At 44.7% G+C, this 21,814-nt stretch overlaps 1 protein-coding gene and 1 long non-coding RNA gene across 19 annotated transcripts in view; one reads left to right on the top strand and one right to left on the bottom strand.

Annotated features, from left to right (window-relative positions):
* Window positions 1–21,814, bottom strand: part of AFF3 (ALF transcription elongation factor 3) — a 594,300-nt gene that overhangs the window by 514,622 nt on the left and 57,864 nt on the right. The window lies entirely within an intron of this gene.
* Window positions 6,634–14,955, top strand: LOC146404681 (uncharacterized). Its single transcript, XR_014841438.1, has 3 exons — window positions 6,634–8,120; window positions 12,395–12,629; window positions 12,888–14,955. It is a non-coding gene; the product is annotated as an uncharacterized LOC146404681 (long non-coding RNA).

Below are 21,814 nucleotides of genomic sequence, written 5' to 3'. Positions count from 1 at the left end.
CTCGTCCAGATAGCCAAATGTCTAAAGGCTGATACACAATAAAATACAGGTTAACGTAAAAGAGTACACTTCATTATTTATGGTTAATAAAGTTAATCAAATTCAGTGCTTCTTACTCAGGCATGCATTGAAACAGAAACACCAGTATGATATGCATATTTATGTGGGGAGAGAAAGCTCCAAAGAGCATTATCTCTAAAAGAAAATCCAGCAAAGAAAGATGCTAAAATGTTGCTGTTATCCTCTTACGACCTAAACTGTTTTGCTTGAAACATAAACATTTATTTTAATTAAAACTATTAAGCAAAATAATATCTTCCACAACTGACATCCATGACTAAAACATGAATTCCAGGATTACTATTAAAATAATTTTTGGAAAGAGAAAAACACACAGAGCCCTTCGATCTTCCTTTCTCGGGTATCTCAACCCACCTCTCCTATTTTTGTTCTTCCACTCAAAAATCTATTCTCCAAAGATATATTAGGATCTTTTTAAAACAAAATGAGATAAGCATAAGCTCATCAATCAGCAATTTCTAACTGCATTATCTTCAAGTGGCTTGGTCTTTTAATGTCACTTATCTGTTTAAAATTAAGTGTCAAATAGTTTCCAAGAAAAGACGGTAGAAAATTAACTTCATTTCATAATAAGTTCTCCAATCATGTCAGGAGATAGCTGACACTATTACAGCTCACATTTATAAATCAGTGCTTATACACACTAGTTAAGCCAAAAGAGAAACAGAAGAAAGTAATTTTACACGGATGAAATTCCCAAGCAGCCCATGTGTAGTCGATGTTGCTAAATAGTTCACTTGCAGTTTAAAAAAAAATCTACAGATATTTTAGGAGGTAGTGACTTTTGAGGGGAAGAAAGTAGGAGATCTATGCAATTGGGAACAAAAAAAAACAAAAAACAAAAAAAAACCCAGCCCCAAATCAAGACATTGTAATTTTAAATCATTTTGTTTATTTTGAAAGTGAATTCTAACATTTCCACACATTGTTCAACAACAGAATAGAACTGAATCAACCTGAGAGCGGACTGTGCGGGGGAGGGGTGGTGTCCGAGTGTCTCTAGGTGTTAAGTAACGAATGAACCAGAGGCAACAGACACAGGAAATGAGCCGAACTTGGTTTCCGCACCCTCTTCTGTTCTGTGCCACTTGAATAAGGGCCAAAATGCCACTTCTCATCTTATTTTCCACTTCTCAGACGTGTTTTCGTATCACACAGTTAAACATTCTGGCTGGCACAGGGCAGACCCACGGCTACTAGATGGCACTTGGACTGTCATATGTTTATAACGATCTGAGGTAGGAAGGTTCTGGCAGAGCCAAGGAGGGCCCATTTGTTTCCTCATTTATAATGACTGCAGGTTGATCCAACCTGAGCAGTCCTTCAGAACAATGTGAAGCACCCCCTCTTCCATCTTCTTAAACTTACTGTGAAGGAAGGAGATAGCATTTCTACTCACTCCAAATGAGAATCCAATAACGTTCGTCATTTCTGAAGTACCGTCTGATTTTCAGAGCAGCTGCTAGGACTCTGTTCATGAACCCCCGCAGCATTTCTGCAAGGAAAGCTAGAGGACATACTGTGCAACACGGATGTTTTACAGAGAGGAAAACAGGGACAGATATTCAGACAACAAATGGGACGACGGTCTGAGAGCGTCTGCCAATGAACTTGGGGAGACAACACTTTTATTTGTATCTTCCTCTCCAGTGTTACATCCTGAAAGCAACACAGCTCGTGATTGTGGGCAACTGCGGTGTGTTCAGTTTTCATCTAAACCCTCCTACCCATAATTCTTTCCTTTTCATCCAAGAAACTCGAAGATCTGTTCCTACTTTTCACTTGGTTAAAAGTGGTGCTGCTCACAAAAGGACTTATCTATTAGACAGAAACAAACCCACGGGTTTCAAAACCAATCTTATAGTCACTGTTTGGGGGGGGGGGATTGGGAATCTGGGGATAACACGTACACAGTACTGTATAAAATAGATGATTGACAGGAACCTACTATATATATCACATGGGAAAATCAACCCAACAGTCTGTAATAACCTAGATAGGAAAAGAAGAATGGATGGATATATTCATATGGATAACTGATACGCCATGCCGTACACCTGAAACTAATACCACACTGTAAGTCAACTACACTCCAATAAAATTAAAAATTTTTTTAAAAGTGGTGCTGCTCAAAAAGCCAGACAGATAATCCTAAATCCCCCGCCCCCCAGGGAGATGGGAAAAACGTTGACTTCTTCATATCCAATCCACAGCCCAGGAAAGAGCTGGCTAATCTGTAGGGGAAGCAGCCTCTTATCTGCTTCCTTCCTGAGAACAGATGGAGCCAGTGCATGGCCCGAGCGTGCACACACACACACACACACACACACACACACACACACGCCCATCTCCAAGCTCATCTGAGATCAATTAAGCGAGTTGTTTCTGAGTGATCAGCCTGTTCCCTGCAAGGTCAGAATTTTCTGGTAAATATTTCTGACGACTCCACCCTGTTTAAACCAAGAGCAGCAGCAACATAAGAAACTAAATAGCATGTGAAAAAGAGAGTCTCCATTCCACTGAAGCTAACAGTGATATTAACGGATCATGGTGCTTACATAGTCTCTGGTGGATGTAACCCATTTCCCTAGATATTGCGAGGCTCTGGGGAGCCAACATTTTTAGCATCCCTCCCGACAAGGCAGCGCTAGGGTATGTATGAACCTGATTTCACAGAAGAAACTTTGGCCCGCAGAATTAAAAGACTTTCCTAAACTCTAAATTGGTGATGAGGTAGAGATGTGAGTTCAAGTTTCCCCATTCTCGGCAACCTGAATGATAGACAGCTCAGAAGAGTTACAGAAAAGCCAACACAAACAGAGTGTCAGCTGTTATTTACACGACCAACGCTCAATGTTTGTTTCAAAAAAAAAAAATAGTTCAAACAAGAGGGAAAAGTGTTTAAACACAAAGGGCTGTAGGGTTCAATATAGGAAGAGAAAGATATGTTTGCTTTTCTTCCAGCAGAGGAGCTGGGCAGAAACAGTCTGTTCTTATGCAAAGGCTGGCCTGGGTCTGCCGAGGCCACAGACCACAGGCTGCATGGAGCTGAGAGGCCAGCTGTTTCGGCAAAGCCAACTTCTCTCCTAAGGCCGTTCTTTTCAACCCTGCCCAGCTTGGGCCTGGAGGGTGGGCGTTCTGTTTTGGCAAGCCAGGTTCAGATCTGTGTTATAAACAATGACCAAGGGTCCCAAAATCTGATACAGAGCTAAGTGATGAAGAAGAAGGAGAAAACGAGCTGTGGGTCTGGAGAAGATAAGAGGTGACCCCATCCTGGGGCGATCCTGTCGGGCTGGGGCAGTTCTACAGTTGATACCTTGGTTGTTTTCGGGGGATGGGGCTGATTTCTCTTGTGGGGGCTTCACATCTGGCACCAGAGGACACAATCAGCCTAGAGGAGCAAAGCCTCAGAAGGAAGAAGCTGGGTTTCTGTGAATAGCACCAAGGCTGTCATCTACATGGACAATGTTCCACAGGACAAACCCAGTACCGACGAGGCAGGAGTATACATGCACAGCCGAGCTCCCTAATCATCAGACCCGCTCGTCCACAGCAAGGGCGGCCTGGGAAAGTGGAGGCTCCCCTCCAACCTGCCTCTTGCAGAGGTTCTCAGCCAGGGAGGTTGGCAGGAGACCCCTGCACAGAGAAAGACGTCAGATACAAGACAAGCAAGGATACTTTCAAATGCTGGGATCTGATGAGGTTTTTAAATGTCTCTGCTCAGACCCCCATGAAAGTCACTTCCAGCGGGTAACTCTGGACTCGCAGACACTGAGCCCCACTCTCAGACTATCATTTTGTAACTATGTGACTCTCCCAACCGGTAGAACCATCTGAGGGGACTACTTAACCATCAAGATGCTCCCATTCAGAGTTCCTGTCATGGCTCAGTGGAAATGAATCTGACTAGGATCCATGAGGACGCAGGTTCGATCCCTGGCGTCGCTCAGTGGGTTAAGGATCCAGTGTTGCTGTGAGCTGTGGTGTAGGTCACAGATGCAGCTTGGATCTGGCACTGCTGTGGCCATGGCATAGGCTGGCGGCTACAGCTCCAATTCGACCCCTAACCTGGGACCTTCCATATGCCACGGGTGTGGGCCTAAAAAAGACCAAAAAAAAAAAAAAAAAAAAAAAATCCATATCCTTGGGTAGTTCCCTGGTGGTCTAGTAGCTAGGATTTGGAGCTAACACTGCCGTGACCTGGGTACAATCCCTGGTCTGGCAACTGAGATCCCATTTCAAGCTGCTGCACGCCGTGGCCAAAAATAAAGTTTAAACACACACACACACACACACACAAAAGATGCTCCCATCCACACTCTAGAACTTCTAAACCCTACTCTCCAGAAGCTGGTCCAGGAACCCCTGTTGTTTAAAAGCGTCCCAGTTTGGAGAACCAAGGATATAAACATTTTTAGCGGACATCATCCTCATTTGTAAAACAGGATTAATGTTAGTTTTTGCCTAAATGAGTCATAAAGATCTTTAAATAAGATGACAAATGTAAAACACTGCCTACCTCTAGTAAACACGGTCCCTCACAAAGCACGTTCTCTGTGATACAAGATGAAGCTTATAGTAAGAGCACACACTGACTAAAAGTGAGGACAGAACCTCGGATGCAGAGTGAATGTCAAGCCATCTCCCATCTTCTTGCCTGTTCTCCCATCCTATCTCCTGCAGGCAACATGGAAAAAACCTGAGACAATCTCATTTGAATCCCTCGAAGAAAACGCCTTACCCAAGTGAATATTCCCTGAAATTAATTTAACATAAAGACGCCTTTAAAAGTTGAACGCGGTACCACAAAAAGCCTGTGAATGTTTGCTCTGCCAATAACCATCAGAAGCTTAAGATATAAATTCTGTACAAAGTGGAAAATTCATATTTATTCCCACGTACAGGGTAAAGATAAAAGGCCCCATTTCTCTTCTTCCCTTTATCACGCAGGCACACTCACGCATTTAAAATCCTGCAAGGCACTCAAGTGGAAGAATTCTCCTGTTCTGACATTTCTATCGCCGCAAATGGCTCCAATGCTTTAATTGTGAAGGAGCTTCTAGACACTAGAGTGAGAGTTAAAGTACCCCCAGACAGAAAGGAAGAAAGAAGGTAAGTGGAGTAATTTATATCAAGTGAAAAAAATGTCTCCTGCATTTCTGCATTCCTCGTGGCAAGTTATTAGAGTGTTTCTGTTTGGGTGGTTTTATACAAAAAAGTGCTACAGCGTGGTCGTTTAAGCACATCTCAAGGTTAAACTCCAAGCAGAGGATCTGTAGGTGAGAACAAGGAACTGTCAAACACTTCGCCTTCAGCAGATTAAAACCGTCTGACTAACAGATGTGAAATCGTTGTTGCTGTAATTGTTATAAGCAGAAAAATCTGAGCATTTTCGGAAGCGACATCGTTTCTTTTTTTGGCTGTGCCCGCAGCATGTGGAAGTTCAGGGACCGAACCTGCGCCACAGCAGTGACCTGAGCTACAGCAGAGACAACACGGGATCCTTAACCCACTGAGCCACCAGGGAACTCTGATAACATCCCTTTTCAGAGCGGTCATTTTGTACCTCAGGTCAACTTTCTCCTTTGTGACTGAGACAGAATCCCTGCCTTTCATTTATGTTCATCCTCTGATTCCTCTGAATGACAACAGTGTTCATCATCATTCTAAAGCTGTGGGGGTTTTTTTGTCTTTTTTTGTCTTTTCAGGGCTGCACCCATGGCATATGGAGGTTCCCAGGCTAGGAGTCAAATTGGAGCTACCGCTGCTGGCCTACACCACAGCCACAGCAACACCAGATCCAAGCCACGTCTGCAACCTACACCACAGCTCACGGCAACACCAGATCCTTAACCCACTGAGTGAGGCCAGGGATCAAACCCGCAACCTCACGGTTCCTGGTCGGGTTCCTTAACCACTGCACCATGACGGAAACTCCTATGTTCTTGAGAACTTATACGCTGACTTCCGATCATTGGTCATATTTTCACATTGTGCCATACATGATAGTTTTAGAAATATATTATCTTCATTTCTGACTGATCCTAATTGGCTGCTGACCCTTCTCTGTGTTCACTTCTGTCACATCATCACAAGCATCTGACTCAGTGGAGATGTTCAGTCGAGATTTTATGAAGGAAGTAATTGTCCTAACACCTGAAGATCTGTTCCCTGAGGATGGTTTCTGGCAAAGTCTTTTCATATTGCAAACTGCCATCCCAACAAACCTGTTGGATTGTTTTCAATTTTTGTCTTTTTAGGGCCACGCCTGCAGCATATGAAAATTCCCAGGCTAGGGATTGAATCCAAACTATAGCTGCTGGCCTACACCACAGCCACAGCAACATGGTTTCTGAGCCACATCTGCAACCTATACCACGGCTCACAGCAACGCCAGATCCTCAGCCCACTGAGCGAGACCAGGGATTGAACTCGCACCCTCATGGATCCCAGTCGGGTTTGTAACCCACTGAGCCACAACTGGAACTCCTGTTCTCAATTTTAATAAATGAAGTTTTCCTTAAGATAGAATATATTGTTTCTTTCATTCAGTTTTATTTATTTTTTGTTTTTGTTTTTTGGCTGCACCTACAGCATGTGGAAATTCCCAGGGCAGGGATCAAACCTGCACCATAGCTGTAAACAGATCTACAGCAGTGACAATGCCAGATCCTTCTTAACCCACTGAACTATGAGGGGACTCCCCAGCTTTTGGTTTTAAAGTTGCAGACAGAAATGAACGTTTTAATACATATGAGTGGTCTATTTTGTCTGATATGAGTATTGCTACTCCAGCTTTCTTTTGATTCCCATCTGCATGGAATATTTTCTTCCATCCTCTCACTTTCTATTTGTTTGTGTCCCTAGAAGTGAAGTGGGTCTCTTGAAGACAGCATATATATGGGTCTTGTTTTTGTATCTATTCAGCCAGTTTGTGTCTTTTGGTTGGGGTGTTTAGTCCATTAACATTTAAGGTAACTATTAAAAACAGTATGGAGATTCCTCAGAAATCTAAAAATAGAACTATCATTTGATCCAAGAATTCCACTCCTGGGCATCTATCCAGAGAAAACCACGACTCAAAAAGACACATGTACTTCAATGTTCATTGCAGCACTATTTACAATAGCCAAGACATGGAAACAACCTAAATGTCCATCGACAGAGGAGTGGATCAAGAAGATGTGGTACATATACACAATGGAATATTACTAAGCCATTAAAAGGAACAAAATAACAGCATTTTTAGCAACATGGAATGGACCTAGAAATTATCATGCTAAGTGAAGTCAATCAGACAATAAGACACCATCAAATGCTTTCACTTACATGTGTAATCTGAAAAAAGGACACAATGAAGTTCTTTGCAGAACAGATACTGACTCACAGACTTTGAAAAACTTATGGTTTCCAAATGAGACAGGTTGGGAGGTGGGGGGATGCACTGAGGGCTTGGGATGAACATGCTGTTAAATTTGGTTATGATGATTGTTGTACACCTATAAATGTAATAAAATCCATTAATAAAAAAAGAAAAAAATACATATGAGCATACATAATAGAATTATAGTGATACTGTCACCCAGCAAAGTGCAGACACTCAAATATTTGTTTTACAGGACTGTCCATTTTAGAAGTTACAGCATTGAAACATTTGACTCGAAACATACTGAAATTTAGTAATATAAATGTATTCTTAGCAATGGTGATCTAAGAGTATGTGACCTTTCTCTAAAAAGAAACAGAAGGTGTGCAGGACAAAAGTCTGTGATATCTTTTAATGAAAGTATAAAAGATATAGGAGAGGTTCAAAGCTCCAAATTCTAAGTCTTTATGTGAAGAATGTCCAGAACATGAATTGTGAGATGGATACTAGACCGTCCATCAATGAGATAATGCTTAAGGCCGCAATCTACAAATATGGACCTAGGAGTTCCTGTTGTGGCTCAGTGTAAACGAATCCGACTAGGAACCATGAGGTTGTGGGTTCGATCCCTGGCCTTGCTCAGTAGGTTAAGGATCCAGTGTTGCCATGAGCTGTGGTATAGGTCCCAGATGTGGCTTGGATCTGGCGTTGCTGTGGCTGTGGCGTAGGCCAGCAGCTGCAGCTCCAATTAGATCCCTAGCCTGGGAACCTCCATATGCCACAGGTGTGGCCCTAAAAAGACAAAAGACAAAGAAAACAAAAAGGCAGCCACTGCCCTGCAGATGTGGATATCTTCAGGTATAACAGTCTGCAGCTCCAGGCTGCTCAACAAAACAGCAGTGACGGCAGATTTTTATGCCTTCTGACGTCTGTTACTAAACACAGACCAGGGAAGAGCTGCTAAAACCTAGAGATTTCTCATCTACGAGATGGGCTAACTCGAAAAATCACTCCTGTTCTAACCACAGAAGGAGACGTTTTGGCCTCCCCACGGCCCCAGGCTCGGAGTGTTCTTCAAATGACCCCTTGGCCTTCAAGGGCACATGCTGTGGACCCAAGTGAGCAGAGCCTGTGCAGGGGTAGCCCTGAGCCGGAGCGGCCCGTCCTGCTGAGAAAGGCTGCCAACCACCCCTGCCCCTCTCCCGGGAAGGCTCCAGTCTAGGACCAGGACAGGAGGTGTTAACAATAAACAGAACATCTTCAAAGCCATCCTGAGAGCTGCACCCTTGTTTTCCTAAGTGTGGGATGAATGCTAAGAATCCACCACATCACAAATAGTGACTGACCTGTTGGTTCTTCCTCCAATGAGGTGAGCTTGGAACACCTCACAGATTTTCTGCACCCAGAAAACGCCATGCTCCCCAAATGACCATCACTGCCATCTGTTTATTTGTATGTTCTTTATCTTGGCCATTTCATCTTCATTTTCTTCTTTCCTGCCACCCATCTTAATGAGTCCTTTTGTTCCTTATGTCTGTCCCCCTATTAAATGACTCAGCTTATTAATTTACAGATACACATGAATATGCTATTGCTGGACTTCAGTGAAATGGCATATTTCAATGCAGTATAAGCTAAGGTCCAACAGTTACGGTCTGAGTGTTGAAGACAGATCCCCTCACCTCTGTTATGGGTTGAACTGTGTGTCCGCCCCCCCAACCCCTGCCCCAAATTCATGTATTGAAGCCCTAACCCCCAGAACCTCAGAATGTGACCTATCTGGAAATAGGTTCCCTGCAGATATAATTAGTGTAAGACAAGGTCATACTGGAGTAGGTGGGCCCTTAATTCATCATGACTAACATCCCTACAACTCGGAAATCCGGACACAGACCTGCACACAGGGAGAAGTGGGTGTCAATGTGAAAGCACTAAGAAGCCCTGCCAACACCTTGATCTTGGAGTCCCAGCTTCCAGAAACACGAAGCAATAAATATCTGTTAACATCTTCCAGTCTGTGGTGCTTGGGCACCACAGCCCTTGTCATGCATTGTCTCCATCCAAGCAAAAGCTCAACGAAACGTGTTACTGGGTCAAATAAAACACGACATAGAGCCAGAAACACAGGACACGAACCTCTTTCTCTCCCAAATAAAGGTTAAGTTCCTGTATCGTGGTCAGAAGTTAAAAAGTAAAAGAATCATTGTGGCCGTCTACAATTCAAAGGCTGCCGTCAAGAGCTTTCAGACGGCCACCTGATGGAAATCTTGGTTTAAAAAAAAAATACTTAAAGTGTGACGTCTAAATTTAAACTTGCAAATACACAGTTTAGTGTGCCAAAAGCAGACTTCTACTCCATCCATGATACATAGCTAATAAAGAGAAAAGTGAAATGAGAAATATTTAAATTACGTAGAATGAGAACATGTAGCTTACCCAATGGGATACTGTAAATAAGTCGCATCAGAGCAGTCAGTCTTCATAAATACAAAGGAGAATGCATAGAACATTCCAGAAGGAGGACCGCTACAAAGGCCTCATGACCGTAGATCATATGCTCAACCACTTTGAGCCTTGGTTTCCTTGTGTGGTTCTGTCAATGTCTCAGGCATGGCCGCCCAAACCAAGGGGAGCTTTCCAGGGTGAACTTTCCAGGTCTGGCTGAGCTGAGGATTCTACAGCGGCTCACCCCTGAAACAGCTCGCCTCCTGGGCTTCTGGACTCTTTGGCCTCCTGGATCTCTTGCACCTGCCTTTCACTCCCGTCACTCTCCATCCTCTCCCCAAGGGAGCTGGCCCACCAAGTCCAATCCAAGCCTGAATTTCTAATCCCACCCTCTTGCCTTCCAAGCAGCCACCTCCAGGAGAGCAGCTGTATTTATCATCTTGACAACACACCTCCTACCTACATGTACTTATAGGTACAGTTTTGCTCAACAGTATTTTTGCAGTGGAGCCACAACAGGAGCAACACCACATGAAGAGGTGAGATGACTTGAAAAATGGCCTGTTGATAGATGAGCCTCTTAAGGGAGATGAACACGTCCCAGCAATTTGTGAACAGTGTTCTGTGCTTTAGCAGATGCTTTGATCTCGTGTTACCTGGTGAGACGTTAAAGCCTGATTTGTCTCTGACTTTGGTACTTGGATGGGTACCAAAGAGGCAACGTGCTTTTAACAAAAGGCTAGAGAGGTCCTTCCAAGGGCTGAGCACCTGGGAAGAAGTCAGGGACAGAGGCCCCAGAGAGAACCTCCTGACCTTGTTTATCCCGATAGCACCACCCCTGCCCTTGGAGAATGAAGCAAGGTTTTGGAAACAGTCACTGCCCCCTTGGAGGCACAGTGAAGCCCACCTTTAAGTGCTGGTAGAGGAGAAGGTAGGGAGAGGCGGCAGGAAACCTGAATAGATTCAAAAAGATTCCAGTTTAAATGTTCAAAAGGACCGTTAAGGGATCTTTACTCCTGACAGTAAATAGAGCATTTAATTATATCACAATGAGCTATAAATATAACCCTCTAGAAAGGAAGCACACATGTGATGGAGCTCTCTGCTCCAGAGAGTAGCCTTTGCCTCCACAAGAATGGCCTGAGCTAACATCCCATGTTGCTTGGTGGAAAATGAGATGAGTTTAGAGCAGATCCACTTAGGGGAAGAGCAGGCCCTAAATGGAAGCTGGCCAGGGATGAAGTTCAACGTCAAGGCTCCCAGGTCAAACATGGCAAACAGCTCTGTCTCCCCGGTCCACCTCTTCCAAAACCCTCTTAAGAAACACCATGAGCAATACCTTCACTTAGTAAACAAGTCCTTAAAAAGCACAGCAAAGTCTGGGGCCCATGAGGGGCCACTTCTTCTTGATAGTAGAGCCCTGAGAACTGAAGGGAACAAGGACACAGTAAGAGCAACGGAGGATTGTCTTGGCTATTGGCCACTCTGTCTCAGGACACCCTCACCAAGACACTTTCCTGGAAACACCCTTCCATGGAGCACGACCACGACAGGGCTGGGAGAACAAGCAGCTACGTTTCCTAGAAAGTGTCAAACCAGAATGCTCCTATTACTAGACGTGGCAATGATAGCAGGGGAAAAAAAAAAAAAGCTTAATTAGGGAAATAAGGAAATGTCACTAAAATTAGTGAAAAATCTCAAATTTGAGTATTTCATAAATGTTTCAAGCTTTCACTTTTCCTTTATATATCGGTTCTGGCCAAATTCCCAGCATGCATTTGTCTGATGATGTTCTAAGTGAGGGCAAACTGAAGACCGTTTTCCAGCTGCTGCACCGCTAGCTTCTCTGGGGTTCCCGCCCTAGGACGTGCTGGGCCTTGAAGGTGGTGTGCAGTCAGGACGCTGTGGAGCCCCCATCACCTGGCTGACCGGGCATACACGCTCAGCCCCAGGCTACTTTAAGACCTCACTCGGTACTTCTCCCATGCACACAGCAGGGGCATTAGTCCAGTTTGGATGCAGGTGGACACGTCTCTATCAAAGCCAATTAGAAAGTCAGAGTGGACTAGAAAAATAAACATGTCTTCAGAAACCAACCGAGCATCTTCTGAGGACATGGATGCCAAGTGGCTGGGTTTATGGGAGAAAAGATGTGGCTTCAGAGTCCCTGCTTTGTTCTCCCGAACTCTGCCTTGTCCTCAGTCAGTTGGGTGTCTTTAACTACAAACCGAGATAAGTTCTTATCTAATGCAGTGACAATTAAAATGTCACCCCGGAGACACTTAATTCGTGATGGCTTCTGCTACAGGGAACTACAAACACTGGCCTTCAATGTCACCTTCAGACTGAATACAGAAATTCTTTGTGGGATTCCACAACTTGGCAGTGCTTTAAAAATAAATAAATAATTTAAAAAATTAAAAAGGCCTGGCCAACAGAAAGGAAACACATGCCGCGACCTCAACATCAAGGGCAGGGTGGCCACTGCAGGTGAACTTCCAGAGATCCTAAAACCTACTATCTCACATGAAATTTCCTAGGAGCCAAGCCTCAAAATCCCTGTGGTTCTGGCCCTTGGGAGCCCACTGGCCTTTTGCTCTGCACAACTGAACCAGAGTATGTCCTATCCTACATGCTCTTTCCAGGAGCCAGGCCTCTGACTCTGCGTTGATAAAACTGCCTCCCAACAGTGTACCTCTTTTCTTGTTTTCTCCCCTTTTTCCTTTTATTACTTGCTGTGACCCGAAGATGGACCAGTGCAGCTATAGGTCCCTCATGAATGCTAAAAATGCTTTAATCCGGAGTTCCCATTGGGCTCAGCAGTAACAAACCCAACTTGACCCATAAGGATGCAGGTTCAATCCCTAGCCCCGCTCAGTCGGTTAAGGATCCGGTGTTTCCATGAGCTGTGGTGAAGGTCACAAATGTGGTTCAGATGCTGCATTGCTGTGGCTGTGGCATAGGCCAGCAGCTGTAGCTCCAATGTGACCCCTAGCCTGGGAACCTCCATATGACAGGTGCAGCCCTAAAAAGCAAATAAATAAATAAATAAATAAGCTTTAATCTGCTAGTATTTCCTTCATGGGAAAAAAGCCTTGTCTCCCAGGCCATGTGGGAGATGGGGGTGACAGCCTGGGAGCATGTCACCTCACGTGGGCAAAGGGGCTTTGCAGAGGGGATTAAGGGAAGGATCCTGAGCTGAAGGGATTATCCTGGATTAGCTCGGTGGGCCCAAGCTAATCACAAAGGTCCTTAGAAGAGGGAGGCAGGAGGGTCAAAAAAGCAGAGGTCAGAGTGGGGTGGCTGCTGGCCTGGCAGGTGGAGGAGGATCCTGCGACTGAGTCAAGGAACATGGAGCCTCCAGAAGCTGGAAAAAGCAAGGCAACAGACCATCCCTGAGAGCCTCCAGAAAGAGCACAATCCTGCTGGCACCCTGCTGCTGGCCCCATGAGACCTGTCTCAGACTCCTGACCTTCAGAACTGTCAAGAAATGTGTGCTGCCTGAAGCCACAGGGTTGGTGGGAATTGGAACCAGCAGCCACAGGAAACCAACACAGCATGCTATCGCCTCCCTCCTGACCTAACCTAGGAGTTTTGGGAAACAGGAAGCACCTAGTTGAGAATCTCTATTTTTTCAAAAACCTCCACGCCCAATCCAACGATCTGTTCCAATAACAGAAAACAAGCAGGTGATCTTTCTTTACTTGAACACCCCACAGCACTGCAGAATTCTTAAGGCTGGAGAGACTAGGGGCCATTGAAGGCAAGCAACCAATTTTATCCAAGAAGAAAATAAGAGCTCAGAGTGGTTCAAGGAATGACCCATGGACACCCTCTCAATGGGTGACTTTAGCTGACATTTTAACTTAGTTCTCTCAAGGTCCTGCCCCTTGCTTGTAGCGTCAACAACTGTCCCTCTGAAACACATCCTTCCTCCCCTAAGTTATTCTCTTGGCAAGTTTCCCTGAAATAAATATCTCAATTCATAAAATGGACATATTTTGCCTCTTTCCCACTAGGAAGTGGCCCAGACTGGCTCAGAGAACTTCAGTTCACAGAGTCAGGTCATGGGCTAGGCTGAGGGATACCAGGCTGGCAAAGACTCCATCCTGAAGTCAGGTGTGTTCAGCCTCTGCTGCAAGTGCCGAGTATGTTGTGTATCAATGCACGGGTTTGTCAAGCTGACGGTTCTACAAAATCCACCCAAGATACTGGGTAAAGCTTGTCACATCTCCAACAGCTTGTTCAAGGCTCGTTTCTTCTCAAACCAAAATGATCTGTCTGGAACTGAAAGAGACTTGGAGACCATGAGTTCCATCTTTCATTTAGACAAAGAATCCTCACTATGAGAGTAGGTACATATGAGGTGGCCTGGACCCAGAAACATAAAGCAAATGTCTCAGAGGGCCCTGCATCAAGTCTGGTTTTTAATCAGTGACCTAAACGTTAACCCAGAGAATAGGCTCATTTTGTGTACTGAGTTAAGTGGACCCGCCAACATCTCCCAGAGTAAAAATTTTAAAAATCAAATGAAGAAGAGTATTATGTCAAATGTAGTTAAGTGTTATATACAGAAGAGAATGCTTAATCTCCAAAAATAAAAAGGCCAACTAGAAACTACCAGATATCAAGTTTTAAGTTGAAAATGCCACAGGGCACTCAAAGTTAGCCCCGCTTCCCTGCTGGCCTGCCACCCCTTACGCGAAAGGTGCACCATCAGTAAATGTCAAATTCCACCGCAACAGGGATCCGAGCTTAGCCCTCAGACACAGGGGACCCTGTCACACACGAGAGTTTACAATACACGCTGCACTTTCCTCCGGCCCTTCAAGAGAACTCGAAGCCCCAGCATCATAAACACTTGCATATATAACCTAGACTTTTCCTGGTGGTCTAGGTTCCTGTTCCAGTGTTTACTCCTTGGTTTAAAACTGATTTTTATCCAGGACCAAGGTCAGACTGCTGGGTGCCGAGGCTGTGTCTGAGCACTGGGGGCAGGGGGTGCTACCAGACTCATGGTAAGAAAAGATGAGGAAGTCATTCCCCTGAAGTGGGGGTATCCCTTGAGCTCCTGGCCATGCAGACAGCACATTGTTAGAAAGGCAGTGAAGGAGGCAAAGGCTGGAGCCATGAGATTGCAAGCAGGGTTTATTAACCAACAGAGTGGTTGGGCGCTTGGAGCAAGCAAGACCCAGGCTCCTCCCTGCAGGGGAGTGCTTGGTTTTTTTATAGACGGGTCATTTTGTTGAGCCATGTAGTCTGTGGCCTTGGGACTATCTTTGTTCTAGGGGACTTGATCCATTACACGGGCCTGTTCGATAAGAATGAGTCTGCAAGTCTGGATTCAGCTGGTTATGCTGATTTCTTGTCCTTTTAGGCCTTGTTTCATTTTCTGCCTAAGAAACATCTTGGTCTCCTCTCTGCTCTTGACTAAGCACGCATTTGTCACTGTTACTCAGAGAGTACATAAGATACAATTCTCCTCCACACCCACCCCAGTCCTGCCTCAGACACAAAAGAATGACCAAGAATGAGAACCACAATCTAGGGACTTCCTGTCATAGTGCAGTGGACTAGGATCCATGAGGACACAAGTTTAATCCCTGGTCTCTCTCAGTGGGTTTAGGATCCAGCATTGCCATGAGCTGTGGTGCAGGTCGCAGACACAGCTCGGATCCCTGTCGCTGTGGCATAGGCCAGCAGCTGCAGCTCTGATTCGAACCCTAGACTGAGAACTTCCAGGCCACAAGTATGGCCCTAAAAAACCAAAAAAGAGGAAAAAAAAGAACCACAATCTACATAAAAGGTTTGAGAGTTGCAATATCCTGAGAGAGAGAGAGAACCTGCTTTGCTTTAAAATCAGAATGGCACTATGTCCCAGGGGGTCACTGGCCTTAAACCTAACTACTGGTTTCCTCATCAGCCAGCTGGGCTAGGTTATGTGAGCAAGTGAGGACTAGGGTGAGGGTGGTACCTAGTGAACTCCCGGCCCAGCGGGTTTCTGTTGATCTCCACCTTTGGCTCCGCCTCCCCGACGGCCCAGCGGCTGCACCTCCCCCCCCCCCCCAGCCGGCCTAGGAGCCACGTTCCCCGCATCCCACTGAGGCTCCCAGAGCAGAAGAGCAGGGGGGTCTCCGCACAGCATACGGGCCCCCCACAACTGACTCGGACTTGCCCTCTTGCCCCTCCTGAAGCACAGAATCACTGCAGGGAAAGAGTTAGGAGTCACCGAGTGCTGAGTGTAAGGCTCTGTCCCCGGGGACCTGTCAGAATGCACCCATTTCACTCTCCTGAGACAGAACAGTATTAGCATCCCCACTTTATGGATACGGAAATGAAAAATCATAGGCTAAGGATGGGCAGGCCCAGAAGCCAGCCCACGTGGACCAACACCCTCCCACAGCAGTCTGCAGGCGCCTCCTCTTGAAAGAAATCATGGCTATGGGGGGTAAAAATGGATGGAACCACACAGAAAGTTCTTGTGTGGATGTGCGTTTGTTTTTTGTTTTTTGTTTTTTTAAATTATTCTAAAGTTCTTAGTGGAACTTTAAAGAAAGTTCATTTCTTTCCTTCATTTAGTAATGTTTAACACCTGGTTCCTTGAAAAGCTCTTTAAGAGCTTAGCCAAAGCATAAAAGCCCTAATGCTTTCTTCACTTTAATTTTCATTATGAGCTTTTCTCATGAAAAACCATTCAGACCCTTCTAAAAGTGACCTATAAGTAAAGAGCAGGTCCAGAAAGACTGAGATGTATTGAAATACGAACTAATAAATGGATGAATGAACAAACACACTTCGGCACAGGGCACCTCTGTCCTGGGGGCCTAAATCATCCAGCTTCAGCAGACTTGTGACTAGAACTGACTGGAACAATGACTGCCCCTTGGCGGCCTCTGGAAATACAGACCGGGTCCAAATACTCCAAGTCTAACGCTGGCTTTAATCTCACATACTTGGCAGAAGAATATGCCATCCCGATAAAGCCCTCCTGTCTGCTCAACCAAACTGCCCCAACATGAACTCTCCTCCACCCAGGTGCCAGGGAAGAAACGGATCACTTTGGTTCCTGGTGTCCAGACTATTTTTTGTTTGTTTGTTTTTAAGGCCGCACCTGCTTCATATATAAGTTCCCGAGCTAGGAGCCGAATCAGAGCTGCAGCTACCAGCTTATGCCACAGCAACACAGAATCCACCTCCACCACAGCTCACAGCAACGCCAGATTCTTGACCCACTGAGCAAGGCCCCGGGGGCACACCTACATCCTCATGGATACTAGCTGGGTTCTTAATCCACTAAGACACAATGGGAGTTCCTAGCCAGACTGTTTTAAAAAGTGGTTGATCTCACCACTGCAACAAAAAGTGCATTGCCGTAAGTTACGTTAAAGCTGTTGTGTGGCAAATTTAAACATCGCATCATGGAGGAAAAAGTCAAGGGCTACAGTCCTGCTATCAAAGTGACACATGAGGCGATATGGTCATGATTTTATCATTTAGAAGTGACCTTCAGCATAACCCAGCCTACAATTAATACATGAAAAGCCCTTAGGATATGCAATCTTATAAAATGGCTCTTAGAATAATGCATTTGAATTCCTGAGTCCTTACACACAGCACTGGTCCCCTTAATTCTCCTTTAATCACAGAACACCAGCTTTTTTTCTTTTAGAAGTTAGGCCTCACAGAAAAAGTTTATGAAATCAAGGAGTTCCAGTTATGGCTCAGCAATAACAAACCCAATTAGTACCTATGAGGATACAGGTTTGATCCATGGCCTCACTCAGTGGGTTAAGGATCCAGTGTTGCTGTGGCTATGGTGTAGGCTGGCAGCTACAGCTCTGATTCAACCCCTAGCCTGGGAACTTCCACATGCCTTGGATGCGGCTCTAAAAAGACAAAAAATAAAAATTAAAAAAAGTCTATGTAATCAGCTCATTTGCAATTAAGGCAAATCTAATGCATCTGACGCCTTCCTGCCCTAAGGAAATGACAGGTGACACCAGGGTCCCATGTGCTGTGTTCTTGCTGACTTCCTTTCTGAACTGTGGCTCAGGTTGCCACTATGCTCCAGCTGTGTAACCACAACTCTCCCACCTATTTGGACAGACAACAAGGGACTCCACAGCATCTTTACCTGCAAGAAAGCTCAGCCCAGCATCCCGATCAGGACCCCCTCTTTCCTCTGCAGTGGGAACCATGAGCAGAGGAATACAGTTCTCTCACCTCTCTGGGCGCCACCCAGCGCCTGCTCATAATGGAAAACAGCTGCTGTTGGCGCCCCATCCGCCTTCATGGAGCGGGGGTCATGGATGCCCTAGGGAGCATTTCGATGTGAGGGGGGTTCCCGAACCTCCAGGTCACAGGCTAAGTGAGGAAGAACGGCATGGCTGAGAGAGACAGGAGGTGGTGCAGAGATGGGAGGGATAGAGAGATAGAGGTGGGTGGGGGGAGGAGAAGGAGGGCAGGAGGGAGGGAGATGAACCAAGTGACGGACACTAAAAAACATACTGCACAGACAACTGACTCCCTCCTCTGCTGTCCTTGCCTGGGAATCAGGAGGTTTGGGTTCTGGTTCCAGTTCTAAGGTCCTAGTTACCCTGAGCATCAAGCTCCTGGACTAAGCCCCAGATTCGTCAGTGTGTACAAGAGGCACTATCTAGATAATCTCAAAGCACTTTACATATATTAACTCGTAGAACCCTGACAGAAATCCTTGGTGGTGGGTAGAATTCTTTTTCTTTCTATTCTTTTTTTTTAATGGAATAGTTTCATGTGGAATTACTTATATCTACCCTTTTTTAAAAATTTTATTGGAGTACAGCTGACTTACAATGTTGTATTAATTTCAGGGGTACAGCAAAGTAGATAAGCTATACATATACATTTATCCATCATTTTTCCCATATGGAATACTACAGAATATAGAGCAGTGTTCCCTGTGCTATACAGTAGGTTTTGTTAGTTATCTATATTTATACATAGTAGTGTGTATCCATGAATCCCAGCCTCCTAATTTACACCGCTCCCCCAGTTTCCCCTTTGGTAACCATAAGTTTGATAGTGGAATCTCTGAGTTTCTGTTTTATAAATAAGTTGTTTCATATCATTTTTATACGATTCCACATATAAGTGATATCATATTATATCTTTCTCTGTCTGGCTTACTTCACTTACTATGATAATCTCTAGGTCCATCCATGTTGCTGAAAATGGCATGATTTCATTCTTTGTTACGGCTGAGTAATATCCCATTGCATGTATGTACCACATCTTCTTTATCCACTCCTCTGTCAAGGGACATTTAGGTTGCCTCCATGTCTTGGCTATTGTAAACAGTGCTGCAATGAACACTGGGGTGCCTGTATCATACTTTCCAAGAGCTTGAGGGTACCAAAATAAAGAGTCCTTCATGGCTAGTGAGCAAGAGTGGCAGGGGGTGGGGTGAAGGTGGTGAGAACTGAGACCACTTGGTTCAGAGCTGTGCTCTTGAGCATCACCATGTGGTTCCTGCCTTCTACCAACTCACACACCAGGGAGAATTACTTCAGTACAAAAGCTATACATATGTTCAACATTTTAGGAGTAAAAGGAATGTCGCTATAAAATATAAGTAAATATAAAGTGGATAGTTTCGTGGGTTTTGTTTGTTTGTTTTGTCTTTTTGCTATTTCTTGGGCCGCTCCTGTGGCATATGGAGATTCCCAGGCTAGGGGTCCAATCGGAGCTATAGCCACCGGCCTACGCCAGAGCCACAGCAACGCAGGATCCGAGCTGCATCTGCAACCTACACCACAGCTCACAGCAACGCCAGATCGTTAACCCACTGAGCAAGGGCAGGGACCGAACCCGCAACCTCATGGTTCCTAGTCGGATTCGTTAACCACTGCACACGACGGGAACTCCAGTTTCATGTTTTTTTACAAAAAAAAAAAAAAAAAAAAGGAAATCAGTGTCTTACCATACACACCAGTTAAAGACATTTCTTATGAAGGATTTATATAGATACTGCCCAATTTCCTATCTTAATGATACTTAAAATATCATAAAGGTCACTTACTTTCTTGAGAAAGTAAAATTATTTTCAACAAAGGATAGTTCATAAATGTTAATGTTTTCACTGGCTGTCCATAAGACACTTCTTTACGGAAATATTTATGAGCCTACTACATATCAATTACTTTATTACCAAGAAATACATCAACTGAGCACACAAAATTATCAGTGCCAGTCTAAAAACAATTTGGGGAGCACAATGAAGATAGAGGTGACCCGTGGATATCCACGGGTCCCACAGCCACAGATTCAGCCATCCACAGATTCAACCAACCTCGGAGCCTCGGATGTAGAACCTGCAGATGTGGAACTCGTGGATATGGATGCTGATTGCACTATGCCATTTAACAGAAGTGATTTGAGCACCCGCAGATTTCGGCATCTGTAGGGATCCTGGAACAATCTCCTGTGGATACTAAGGGACAACTGTCTAACCATGATAAGCTAGAAAAAAATTAAGCTTAGCCAAATACAATGAATTTGGGTTTGCAGAATTACTTGTGATGCAATCAAATACTTTAAAACCTTCCACATCACACACAAAGTCAAAGTGACCAACAGAATGTCTGAGCCTGCCATAGCTCTTTTTCAAAGCAAAGGTATGAAATCCCCTTTTGGCCTCTTGCTGTCAACTTTGCATGAGCAACCTTTCTCATCACCTCAGCCATGTCAGCTCCCAACTCCACACCATCACCTAAAAGCCACCCCTATCCCAGAAGATCCTGGTCCACCCTTTGGCTGCAACATGCAAGTCTTCCATCAGGCCCTTTGGCCTTTCACTGAAGCATCTACGTCTTGAATTCCAAAACCACGCATAGCCCAATTATTCCCATTCCCAAATCCACTAAGCAAACTGTCTATGCCAAAAGACTGTGGGTTTTTGTACCCCAAATCTCTGGTCCCCCAAACCAGAGGCTCTGGATCTAGGTGATTCTGGGAAGTATCTAGATTTGGGAACCCCTGGGCTACACCTTGGGTATTAACACTCTGCTATAGGTACAGTTTTCTCTACTGTCAAAAGAGGGATCTGGGCCGGAGAGTGATCTCCAAGCTTCATCCAGCCAGAGCCACAAGTCTGAGTCCAGCTTCTAAGACTCCATAGATACTGATTTTCTCTCCAACCAGACTGCATGTTTCTTCAAAACAGAGGCCACAACACCTCTTCTGAGTGTTTCATGCACAGTAGGAGCTCAATGAACTTACAATCACGAGCCCCTATGATAAGCCCTGCTGACTGAGGACACAGACACTACTGTGGCCAGGCTATGTAGCAAATCTTGTACAGGTCTGGTCCACAAGTCACACCTGGCTCTAAAAGAACTGCCTGCAGAGGCTTCCAGATATCAGCACTGGATGTGCTGCCATCAGAAAGCGGCAGAACGCACTCTCTCAGATACTAGAGTATTTACAATCCTCTACAACATCTAGAAAGTGTAAGTTCTGCCTTTCTGTTTACTTGTTAAGGAAACGACAGAAAACCGTTACAGAGGCCACTCTGGTTTGTGAGAATTATGAACCATATCGCTGTACTGTCCAAAGAATTCACATGTCTAACAGAAAGTAATGACGAGAAAGACAAGACAGTGGTTCTTTTACTGCAATGACAACAGGATGAGGCAGGTAACTGTTCAAGTCTAGTAAATAAATCAAACGGAATATATATATAAATAAATGATAAAAAAAAAGGAAAAAAAAAGAAAATAAATCAAACAGTCTTGCATCTATTACCAAGCTCACTCTATTGAAAGGGGACTGTTCAAGCTGGCCTTTTGTAGTTTTCTCATGTCTAGCTATAGAATCTTCTTAACAAGAAAAGTATTTTCATGGAAACTCAAGATCAAGTTAATACAGAAAGAAAGAAACAACAAT

This window comes from Sus scrofa, chromosome 3 (assembly GCF_054392235.1).
Source record: "Sus scrofa isolate SSC_HxYL_T2T_F1_AM1 chromosome 3, Sscrofa_HxYL_maternal_Yorkshire_Landrace_v2.0, whole genome shotgun sequence".
NCBI lineage: Eukaryota > Metazoa > Chordata > Mammalia > Artiodactyla > Suidae > Sus > Sus scrofa.
This window is presented reverse-complemented; position numbering and strand designations above follow the sequence as displayed.